The following is a 12,324-nucleotide window of genomic DNA, read 5'->3' on the forward strand; positions in this document are numbered from 1 at the left end:
TACTTATATAGCATATTTTCAGAAAATTCCTTATAAATTCAAGAATATCCAAAAACACCCATAAATCTTATGCTATGGCCCTCTAAGACCATGTATCATTATAGCTAATAACTTTAACGGTCCAATAATACTTATTGGCCAACCACTATCAATTAAGTATTTTGACATATAGATTAATTAATCAATGATATATTTAAATAGATAGGTTAAGTTTCCAGCTTGTGGGGGGTTCTAAGATTCATCTCTTACTCTAGAGGATAATTAACATTAAATAAACTCTCTCTTGGAACCTTTCCCTCATCAGTTACGATTTATATATAATCATTATTTTATGTGAGATTCCTAAATGACTTAGGAAATGATTAACCATCAAATCCTTATCAATCATTCCAGTTAGTACTGCTATGTAATAGACATTAGTAGATGTTCCCTTCTCTAATACCCCCACCACCTTGGGATTTAATTCATCTTCTTCACTAAGTTAATCTCCTCATATAGCGAGGACGTACTTTCCCGTCTTCACTGCTCAATCACCTTCATGTACTTCATTGCCCAAGTTAATGTCAGACGTTTTCAATGACGTTGCCCGACGGGTGATTTCCCTAACAGGATGTATCTACGTGAGTGCAATGTCCTAGGCGAAGTGTATGTACACGGCCGACACGTGAGAATTCACCGAGTTTCAAGCTCCTGGGTGGACACTTGATGATGATAACAGTGACCTTCTGACCCTTGTCAGAGCGATGATGGCGACTATGGTGTCGAACGATATAATACTGTTGGCGCTCACACTTAACAGACAGGCTCGACCCGTACCTAGGGAATCACTCAATTCGTAGTTTTCGATAGAAAATCTTACTCACCTAAACTAACCCGAGCGCAGTGGAGTGCAGTCGAAAATATACTGAAGAAAGTAAAGTAACGAGCGAGCAAGGGGAAATGGTGTACCTCAGTGTTAGTAACACTCGTCGCTAACATCTTCTTCGGTGCATCAACAGGCACGGGCAGATGTGGCGGTGTGCCGGAGGGCACGACAACGGTGTTGAGCTCAACAGGAGACAGAAATGTGACGCTGGAGTGGGATTGGAGAACGGAGGGGGGGAGGCGAAAGGAGCAGCGACGAAGCGGCACGAGCATATGGGTGATACTCAACGGGTCGATCGTATCAATGGTTCGGGAGCAACCGGAGTGGGGCAGGTGGCGTCGCCAATGCAGATGCCTTTGCCTGGTGAACAAGGCGGCCACAGGCAGCGACAACTAAGAGCAGTGGCGGAGGCAACAACCGGTGGCACGTGGGGAGGCGCACTCACGAACTCATCTTGTAGAGGGTGATTGAGGACAACGGTGTGATCATCGGGTGTCACGATGGGGGTTTGCGTAGTGTTTTGAGAGTTGATGACGCCACTCTCGTTCAGCACGAAGGATGAAGCCGATTCATCATGGTGCGATCAAACTGCATGGGTAGCGACGTCCGTTGTTCGTGCAACGTGTTGACCGCTAGCAGGGATAGAGTTGCGATCAACAACATGTAGGGGTGGAGCCATTCGTTCTGGAAGCACCAGAAGGATACCGAGGGGTTGGTACACCGCTTGTTCACGGTGCAGAGATGCTCTGGTTCAAGGCAACAATCCGCGCGACCGAGACAGATCAGTTTGCGAATTGCGCAGATTCGATCTTCTTGAATGTGGATCGCGTCGCGGGTCCCGTGCGACGACATCCAGCGAGCGGTAATGGGATCACTGACCGACAAGCGGACGGACGAACGATTGCGGTAATGGGATCGCTGATCGACAAGCGGATGCAAAGAGATTCCTGTTGACCGTCGGGTAGCTGCGCCCGTAGCGGCTGAAGAGTGGATGATGTGCAGTCTTGCGATCGAGCATGCGGTGCCACCCGACGGTGAGCAAGGGCATCGAGGACGTGGAGGACTTCTGTAGATGCTGGATAACCACGACCACAGCGGCTGGAATCTGGACGGCACTCAGGTCACGAGCGACGCGCTGTGCAACCCAACGAGGATAGAAAACATCACGACATCATCGTCGATGGGCCGACGCCGATCGTTCTTCTTCCCTTTTCCTCTCTTTTTTCCTTCTTTTCCCTCTCCTTCTTCTTCTTCCTCCTCCTTCTTTCCCTCTTGGTGAGAGCTGAACGAAAAGGCGTAACTGCCACAAATGAAACTCCAGATCTGTAACGTGGTGGTGCCAAAATGGCCTTATATAGGGCATGATGGGCCCTTTATAATGAGTCCAATAAGGGGGTCCAATAAGGGACCCCTTCTACAACATAAATATTAGAGACTAGGGAAATTAAACAACACAAAAATAAAATGACATAGACGAGTATGGAAATACGGACGCAACACATCGAGCACAGATGCGACGAAAATGAAAATATGATAAATTGGCGAATAAAATGAGCATGAGCCGGTGAGAAATTTGATTCAGTCTATGGTGCAGTCATGCTTCTCTCCTGGGGTGTTAAACTCGGGATTTCTTCACCGTGGCCTTGCCGTGCCGGTCAGGGGGGACGCAAGCCAGCAAGAGTCGATAACGACGACGACGATGGCTTCGAAGATGTGGTAGTGATCTTGGGCTGGCACTCTCCATCATCATGTTACACCACAACGAACGAGCGATGAAGTGTGAAGGCGACGAGAGCAAATGATGCGTTTGTTTGAAAATCAACGAGAAGAACGACGAAAAACCGACTGACCCAAGACGGTAGTACCAATAGTTTACACGAGGGGTCTTGACAACAGATAGGCTCCCAATGACCCGAATGATCGGTTCGAAGGCCGACAGGGGGGGGACGATCACCGTCTGCGAGTTTCCACGTCTGTCGCCGAGAACGATACAGATCCAACACCAACGAATAAATGTCCCTAACACGAACTCGATGGCTACTCCTATGACTCAAAAACTCTTAAGTAGTGGAACAGACAAGGACGACACTAAAGAACGTAATAATATTGTAAAGCGGGAAAGAGAATGTGACCTGCGGGTTTGGACCCGATCGCTCGAGGCATGTCATGACCATCGTGGGAGGATCAAGGAGCTCCTCCACTAGTGTTGGCCCACCGTGATACCGATACCGGATGACAGTATCGAGCCAGATGCTGTATCGAATACCGAAAAGGGAATTTCGGGTATCCTTTTTTTTTGATATCCGAATATCGGATATCGGTATCAGATATCAGTTGCTATAGTGCCGATATCCGATATCGATATCCGTCTCGATGTCACCATCCGCCTCCGTCTCAGGGGGGAGGATGACAATATCGAATATCGGTGTTGGATATCGGATTCCAATATCTGACTTAATTATTATTAAGCAGAAGTTAGACGAATCATCATGCGGAAGAGGGTAGTTATGAGCTTTTTAATTATTAAGTGACACATTTAATATATAGAGCTTGAACTTTTTTTTCTCCGATATGGGATGACAGTAGGGTTCCGAGTTTAACATCAAACTAGGAATCCTTTATCCCATATGGAAGAAAATAGAAATTTTGCGCTCTATTTATTGGACAAGTCATTAATATTTTTTATATATTAAAAATATAATCGGCTTTAAAAATACTGAATTTTTATTAATATGTTACTATATCATTTAATAAATATTATATCTTGTTTAGTATATACAGCGCACGATTTCTACTTTCTTCCATATGGGATAACAAAATTTGAAGTTTAACGTAAACTCCGAATCCTGTTATCCCATATGGAAGAAAATAAAAATCATGGATTGTATATATCAACCGAGGTTGATAACATATCAAAAACTTATGTTGTTGGATTTATATATATCATTGAAGGTGATGAATAGTATATTTTTTTCTGTTGATACCGGATATCGAGATCCGGATATCGAATATTGATATCTAGATACCGGTTCCGACATCCGGATGTCAAAATTCGATACCCGGTATACTATATTATGATCGTCCTTACCCCTCTTATATCCATCTTTGATATCTGTCTACACCTAACAGACGGATATCGTCCGATATCCGATATCGGACACCGTCCCGGTTTTTTTCTGGATATCGGATATCGGTTGTCCCATACCGGATATCAGACGGATATCGGTTGGACAAACACTACCCTGCACTGTGGGATTTTTGGACATGGCTGGAGCTTCAACGAAACAACACGCAATTCAGCGGCATCACGGCGAGGGACCTCAAGCACGTGCAAAGGCAAGACAAGTGTTCCTCATGTTGGGGCAACGGCTGAGATGGGTAGTGTCTGTGTAGACGCGATCAAACAGGGCAGTATCTGCAGGGCACGTGCAGAATGGCGCTTGCGGTAAGTAACACCGGGATGGTCGTGGGTTGAAGTCGTCAATGCACATGGAGCTTGTTGGGTTCTAGAGGCTATGACATGGATGAACAAAACAAAATGATTCGCCGCGGAAGACTTGAACGAATCGAAAGACATCAACAAGAACATTAAAACGATGTACCTTTACACGGATTGCATCCGTGATTTCTTGGATCCTGGAGTGAGACGAGTCGAGCTGCTCACGTGTGCAGCCTCTAGATGTATCCACACGATCCTCGGCACGTCAAATATCCTCCTTCTCGTTGACAAGCCCCATTCAATCTCCATCATCGTTGTTACGTCGTCCCGATCGCATCGGGGATGGAGGGGGTTTGGAAGACGGGAGAAGAAGGGGAAAGACCCCTGAACAATTCTGGCCTGGGTGAATTTCGTTCAATGTCTTCCCCTATTTATACTAAGTGGGTATTTTTCATAAAAACCCCAAAACTTAAGTATATCTTCCGACGTCCAAAAGACCATTTGTGTGTGACCCCCTAGGCCCATGTATCAGTCTAGTTAATGACTCCAGAGGCCCAATAACCTTTATTGGCCTTCCAAATTAATTAACGATATCATCATATAGATTAATTAATGTCAGATTGATTTAACCCAATCGATAGGTCGAGACTTCGGCACGTGGGTTGCCAAGCTACACCGCGTGTCCTAGAAGATACAAAGGAGTGTGTATCGTCATCAGTTACCGTGTATTTATAATCCCTATCCCCTTGACGCTCCTTGGATGACTTAGGGTATGGTCAACTGTCAAACCCTAATCGATCATCCGAGTTAGTACTGATGCATTTGGAAATCATGTGAGAACTCTTCTCCGATATTTCACTGCCTTGGCCAAGGACTTCATTACATCATCTTCCTTGAGCTGTCACCTCTTATACCGAGGGGAGACGATCCCATCTTGACCACTCAATCGCCTTCGTGAACTTCTTGATGCACCCAAACTAAGACTGTTTAGAATCACATGATTAGAGACTCGTTGGCCATAGCCAAAGTACAACCGTCCGTCCACAAGACGTCTTTGGTGTCTTAGGTCTAAGGACCACTTACACAACCGTGATGTGAATCAACCTGATTGACAGTTCGGTATAACACTATTTAGGGATTCGTACGGATCAATTCAGTGAACTTTTTTCACTAAAGAGCACCCACTATCTGTCCTTAGTGTCTCCACACTAATGGCTACGGGATCGGCCATACTCATCATATGAGTGAGGCTAGATAGTGCTATTTTATCTGAATACTTTGATGTCCTTCACCCGTATCCTTTGAATATGAATGTTTAGAACACATGCTTAAAGACTAGTGATCTTCGTATAATGATGTCATCATAATTTACTAAGTCCGATCATGTATTCATGGACTTCATTATACGCATCACACGTGCACTATAATGAATATGTTCTATTAATGAACATGGAACGAGATGTAGAATGTGTGATTGGCTTGCTGGACACATATATTTCCATCAGAGCTAACGCTCACTAGGGCAGGAGCCACCAATGGTATATCATGGATATTATGGGGAACGGCAGCGACAAAGAAGGGGTAGCATAGCAGGGCGATGGCACCACCGGTATATGGCACAGGAACGGATGAGAGCGCACGACGTGCGGTAGGAGGATCAGAATGGTGCAACGAAAATCGTGCGGGACCGTGGCAAAGACTATCGCGGCGAGAAGAAGAATGCAGGGCTCGAGCGAATGCTAAGGAAGGCCAGGCGAATGCAGGGCTCGAGCGGATGCAGAGGATGGTTGGGCGATGCAAGCAAGAAGGACGAGGACGGCTAAAACTATAAGTGACTCAACTTCAGGCGACACATACTGACGGCGACCCCAACCTGTGAAGAATCAACTTATGATGGTGTAGACCGTTGGTAGCGGGGTTCTGGTTGTCAACGACTCGTTCACTGATGGTGCAAGCCATCGGTGGTGAGTGGCGTTGACCGTAGGAGGCTCGAAGGTGGTGTCATTTGGAAACTTTGATCTTCAGCGATAACCTAAAAAAAGAGAACGTGGAACTCTTCTCCTCTAAGGGAAGAGAAGTTGGCGTAGACCACTTTGGTGCAACGATGCCTTTTTTCTTCTTCAAATTGATCCCCAATCTAGAACATTCGTTCCCCACCCCCTTATATAATAGGGGGGTGTGGTTGCCCTAATGGGCCACCTTAAGGGAGATATCTGAAACAAGGATAATCCCCCAAGGACTGAGCAAAACAAAAACAAACGAACATGGGAGGCACATACACGGGGGAAGGGGCCTTTATACAGTCAAAAGAAAAGAAGTGCAGGTAGGATGTTGTCGTCAAACTTGATATTAGAAGTTCGGGTTCTTCACGTCGGCTTAGGCTCCGCAACGTGGCTGTTGATGAGTCGGGGCTTGATCTTCATGATGGTCCTCCATCAAGTGTCTTTGGTGTCTCAAGTCTAAGAACCACTTATACTACAATGACATGAATCTCCCAAACTAACATTTAGGTATATACCATTTATGGATTTGTACGAATTGTTTCAGTGAACTGTTTCCCTAAAGCTCATCCACAATTTTTAATTAGTGTCTCTACAACAATGTCCACAAGATAGCCATACACGTCATAAAAGTTAGACAAGATAATGGCATTCTTTTTAATAGTTTGATGCCCGTCTCGAGGATTCATAGAACAAGAATATCTAGAATACATGTTTAAATACTTGTGAATAAGAATTTCATCATAATTCACTAGGCTATTTAATTTATTTAGATACATCTTTATAAACATGATTGGATTATAATGATGATTAAATATTCATTCAGCAAACTTGGACATAACGTGGAAGTGGGATTGGCAGGATGGCCAAAATATTCATAATGTCCCTTAAGGGGCAGCCATGATATGCCCTTAGTGTCTCCATATTTATGACCATATTCATCATATGAGTGGGACTAGAGAGTGTCATATATATGGATATTTTGATAACTTTTTTATTAAAATTGAATTTGAATACTTAGAAAACATATTGAAAGATTAATGATATCTAATTATAATCTCTTCATAATTCTCATTATAGTAGCATACATTCATGGACTTTATCATAAGCATCACGTGTGCATTATATGAACATGTCATATAAATCAATATCCAACAACATGTGGAGTGAGTGATCAGCTTGGCAGACATGCATCTTTCCATCAATGTGGTCAATTTGTAGTAAAAATGTATCCATGAGGCTAGGTTTTGATGGATATTATGTGATAGTCAAGCCAATGACACCACCATATTTATGCAAGTTTATTAAAAAAATAAATTCATTATTATTCTTGTGTCATGTTTATAATGAAGTTTACGAAAAAAAGCAATGACCCAGTGAATTATGATGATATCATAATACAATGAGCACTAAGCTTTAAACATGTATCCTCTATATTCCTATTCAATGGATAATTAAGATGAACATAACTATAGGGATAGAATAGCACTATATGACCCTACTTGAATGTTTAATATGATTGGTCGTTTGGTCGTTCCTATGGAGACACTAAGGACAGATGGTGGGTGCTCTTTTGAGAAAGAATTCATTGAATTGATCTATATCAATCCGTATATAGTATATTACCTAAAAGTCAATCAGTTTCATGTCATGGTTGTATAAGTGATACATTGACTTGAGACACCAAGGACCTCTCCTTTATTGATGACTATGTTTTGCCTACAGCTTACGAATATTTAATCATGGGATTCAAATAAGTCTCATCTCGAATCTAGTAAGAAGTACACAAAGGTAATTGAGAGGTTAAGTCGGGATCGACCTCTCTCAGTATAAGAGAAGATCGACTCAAGGAATATGATGTAGATAAATCCATGTCTAGGGAAGCGAGGATGATACAGGACGACTAGGACTGACGCGGATAAGATAGACTAAGGATCAACTAAGGATGGATAAAATAGACCATAGAATCAAATTGACCAATCGTCGATCATTTAAATCCAGCAAAATATTCATGGCTTATAAGCCTAAAATTGGTATGTAAAATATATCGTTATTTTCGCTTTTAGACTTATGCAATAAAATTTATAATAACTCTTATCAGTAAATATTATGTATGTAGAAATTAAGGAGTCAAACCACAGGGAGGCACTCCGCAAGAATTTTTATCCTAATTCAAATGAATTAATTTAAGAATGAATTAATTTTGCATTCAATGGCCTTAATTGTGTAAAATTTGTTTGTAATTAATCAAAATCAAGCAAAAGCTTAATTTTTATCTTAATATTTTCGATCAAGACACTCGAGATAGGATAATTTTTATTCTTATATCAGATTAATTTGGATTACCAATATTCCAATCAAGATGATTTATTAAGATAATTTTTCATCTATTAAAATTGAGAATTATTAATCAAGAAAGGGATTTTTAAAGTTGGACTTTCAGATGGACGAATTTTTTGATGAAATTTTGGTTTTAGGTTTTTTGTATATTGAATTGAATTTTCAAGCAATCAATTTCTAAATCTAGACGGAGAAATTAGACGAATTAACCTAGAGAGAGAAATTAGAAGAATTTGGGGGAAATTGAATTAAAGATGAAATTCTACCCTAATCTAGAGATATAAGATACAATATGAGATTAAAATTAATGTAGAACTAAGGATTAAGAATCAGATCTTGAATCAAAATCAAACTGCCATGCTAATCACCATTCAAATCAACTCCAAGGGCATGTACATTTCGCATATGCCTTGGCATTCTAGATTCGTTTAAAAAAACATACAACTTTGAAGAATGAACAAAGATCTGTCGACATCAGAAACAGCACATGTGTCCTTCCTGGCCAATTTCTTAGGGGAGAGCTTCCAAAAGTCAATTTTTCCACGTTCCCGATCTCTATTTCAAGATCCATCGTATGGATTACAGCAGGAAAAAGGGACAAACCTACCCTCAAAATTTGAGCACAATTGGACGACTAGATCTCAAGATATCACCACTTTACTGGCGATTAATTCTGGCCGTTGGATATTTTATCTCTCCTCCAAGCGGTAATAAAATGCCCCTTCTCTGATTGGCTGACGCATTTTCCTTGTTTTCTCCGCCCTCAGATTGTGCGCTGCCACGTTTTTATGTTCTCTTTTAATGCATCCAATCATTAACCCGAATTTTGGCCAAATGACGTGGATGTCACGTGAATTTTTTTTTTAAAATACTTTTTGAAATGACAAATAAAAAATATATTCTTTAAATTCTAAAAATCATCTCTTGGCTATATAATGGTCAAAAAATTATTAAACAATATTGAAAAATTCGAGAAAAATTAGTAAAACCCTTGCCAACCACTAGCCAAGTATTTTATGTCCTACAAAAAATAATTCTTCAATGTACTGAGGTTAAATATCATGTAAAAAATACTAAAAATTTTAAAAAATATAAAACAGGAGTGCAAGTCATTTATGTCCATTTAATTATGATAACATGCAAATATGGCAAGTAAAACACATATATGTATGTAATATTCATCATTTTAACATTATAATTTGCAAGTTATCAATGATGCATTCCCTTTCCTTGGTCGAGGGCGGGAGGACTGTCTTTCAACCATCGCAGTGAAAACAAAGCTCCAAAGGTAGTATTCCGAACGGTCAATTATGACAAGACAAACACCAATTCTACTAAGTCTGACGGCGGTGGAAAAAACACATGAGAAACACTGGAGGAAGCAATACCGACACCAAAGATGGAAGAATGGACCTTTAGTATGGGTGTAGTGCCAAGGGGCGATGCGGAAAGTTGTCGACGCATCGTTGGCGGGAGCAAGTGTGCTTCGACAGGGTGGACGCAGATCCAACAGTGCGGTCAGTTTTAGGGGGGGGGGTCAAGGGGGGAGTCGCTCCTTGCAGGGTTTGGGGCAGAGCCCCAAAAACTAAACGATAGGGGCGGCGACTGTTGGTTGCCCAGATGACCGCGTGGCTGCGCAATCGTGTGGCTGCCCAAACGGTAGGCCGGGTGACCGCGCGCGATGGCAATAGGGCGTGGGAGGGGGGCGGTTGCGAGCGGCAGCCATGTGAGGTGGGCGGCTATGTGCGGTGGCTGCTAGCTAGGTGACTGCATGCAGCATTCGTGGGTTGTGCGGCTGCGAGCAGCGGCCGTGTAGGTGGGAGGCTGCGCGTGGGGGGTGACGGCGGAGGTGGCTGTGCACAGCCGGGGATGATGGCACAGGCGGCTGCTCACAGTTGGGGATGACGTGGGCATTTGCACGTGATGGACGACATCGCGGGCGATTGTGGGCGGCAGATGACGGCGTGGGCGGTTGCACGCGCGGGGAAACAACGACGGTGTTGTGAAGACATTTGGGCATGGGAAGGCTTGCGATCAGACCAGGGAATAGGGGGAGGATACCCTCCTCTCAGCAGCAGCGGCAACGGCAACAACTGCGACAGCGACATTAGAGAGAAAACTAGGGCAATTTATTTAGAAGAAAACTTCAATTCCAAAGATAATCACCAAGAAGGTCAGTACAGCATTGGCCTATTTATAGTCCTTGGAGGAAAGATAGAACTTCAAATAACTGTAAAATTCAAATCTAAGTTTAAATGACGCTCAGATCTGGGGTCCAAAGTCCATGTTGACGATGTGTCATGAAACGAACGTCTCTTGCGGTAGTGGTGTCACGTCCGATGATGGTGTGTGGTCCTCTGCGACACCAGAGGATATTGCAGAAGGCATTTATCAAATGATCCCTCTTATGCATAATTTATAACATAATGACAGATTAGGGTTTGACGATGAACCATACGAGGTGTAACTTGGCACCCCACAAACTGGAAACATAACCTATCAATTAGATTAAATCAATTTTTGATTAATTAATCTATATTTTGGTATAGTTAATGAGTAAGGTTGGTCAATAAATATTATTGGACCTTAAATGTTTTTAACTAGAGGACCACACACATAAGACCAAAGGGCGTTAGAAGATATACTTTATTCATAAGGATTTTTATGAAAAAATTAGTAAGGGGGCACCCATTTTAGGTTCCCGTGATAGCTGGATCTACCCATTGTTTCTTCTTCCATGGTTTCTCCCTCTCCGCAAGTCCTCCTTGATGGTTGGAAGATCCACAAGATATCAAGGAGTGGTGAAGAAGGAGAAGAGATCCAACAACCTACTAGTCACGTGGATACTTCTAGAGGTCGGGCAATTGAGCAGCTTGAAGAATCTCTCCCAAGAATCAAGTCAACGGTAGAAAAAATTCCCCAAAAGTTACACTATGTAATATGTTTTAGGGATTCTTCACGAGTTCCCCACAAGGTACTTCAATGAATGGAAATTCATTTTATCCACAAAAACCATAGCCCCACCACCCAACATGCGTGTACATAGCTGTTCCTTATGCGATGGAAGTTACAAGTCTGAACCTATAAATGTGACACCTAGTAAATAAATGTGTGTAGTGTGTCTGTCTACCTCCTTCCTCAAGTGGCTGATCTCTCTTATCTCATTCGCGTTTAGAGTGAATTTGGCGGGATGTCTCATTTTATCTCTATATGAGCCAATGAAGAGCGAGATATTTTTTGTGCATTTGGAATCAGAGGTTTTTCATGCAAACAAAGATAAGAAGATAATAACATCTCCAAGACTGGAGTTCTTAGAATGATTTACACTTTTGTCCAATCGCTCTCCAAACAAAATATGATTTATGGAAGAGCAAGAAAGATCAATGTGTGATGCTAGTGAACTATGGAGCTGAGACTGAGGATCTGTTAGCACAACTTAACAATGAAACATCTTCCAAGGAGTTGAAGAAATAACTGATAAAGTATAATCCGATGGTCCAAGCAGATTGGGGATATTATGTGATGACTTTTGATGAATCCGATGGATCTCTCAAGATACATGAAGAATATCTCCAAGATCATGAATCAAAGAATGAACAATAAGTCCACTTGGCTCGTGCCCATTTCAAGAGGAAGTAATGTGATTTTTTGTGAAGAATGCACTAATGAGATAAAAGACA

This window comes from Wolffia australiana, chromosome 17 (assembly GCF_029677425.1).
Source record: "Wolffia australiana isolate 7733 chromosome 17, ASM2967742v1".
Classification (NCBI taxonomy): domain Eukaryota; kingdom Viridiplantae; phylum Streptophyta; class Magnoliopsida; order Alismatales; family Araceae; genus Wolffia; species Wolffia australiana.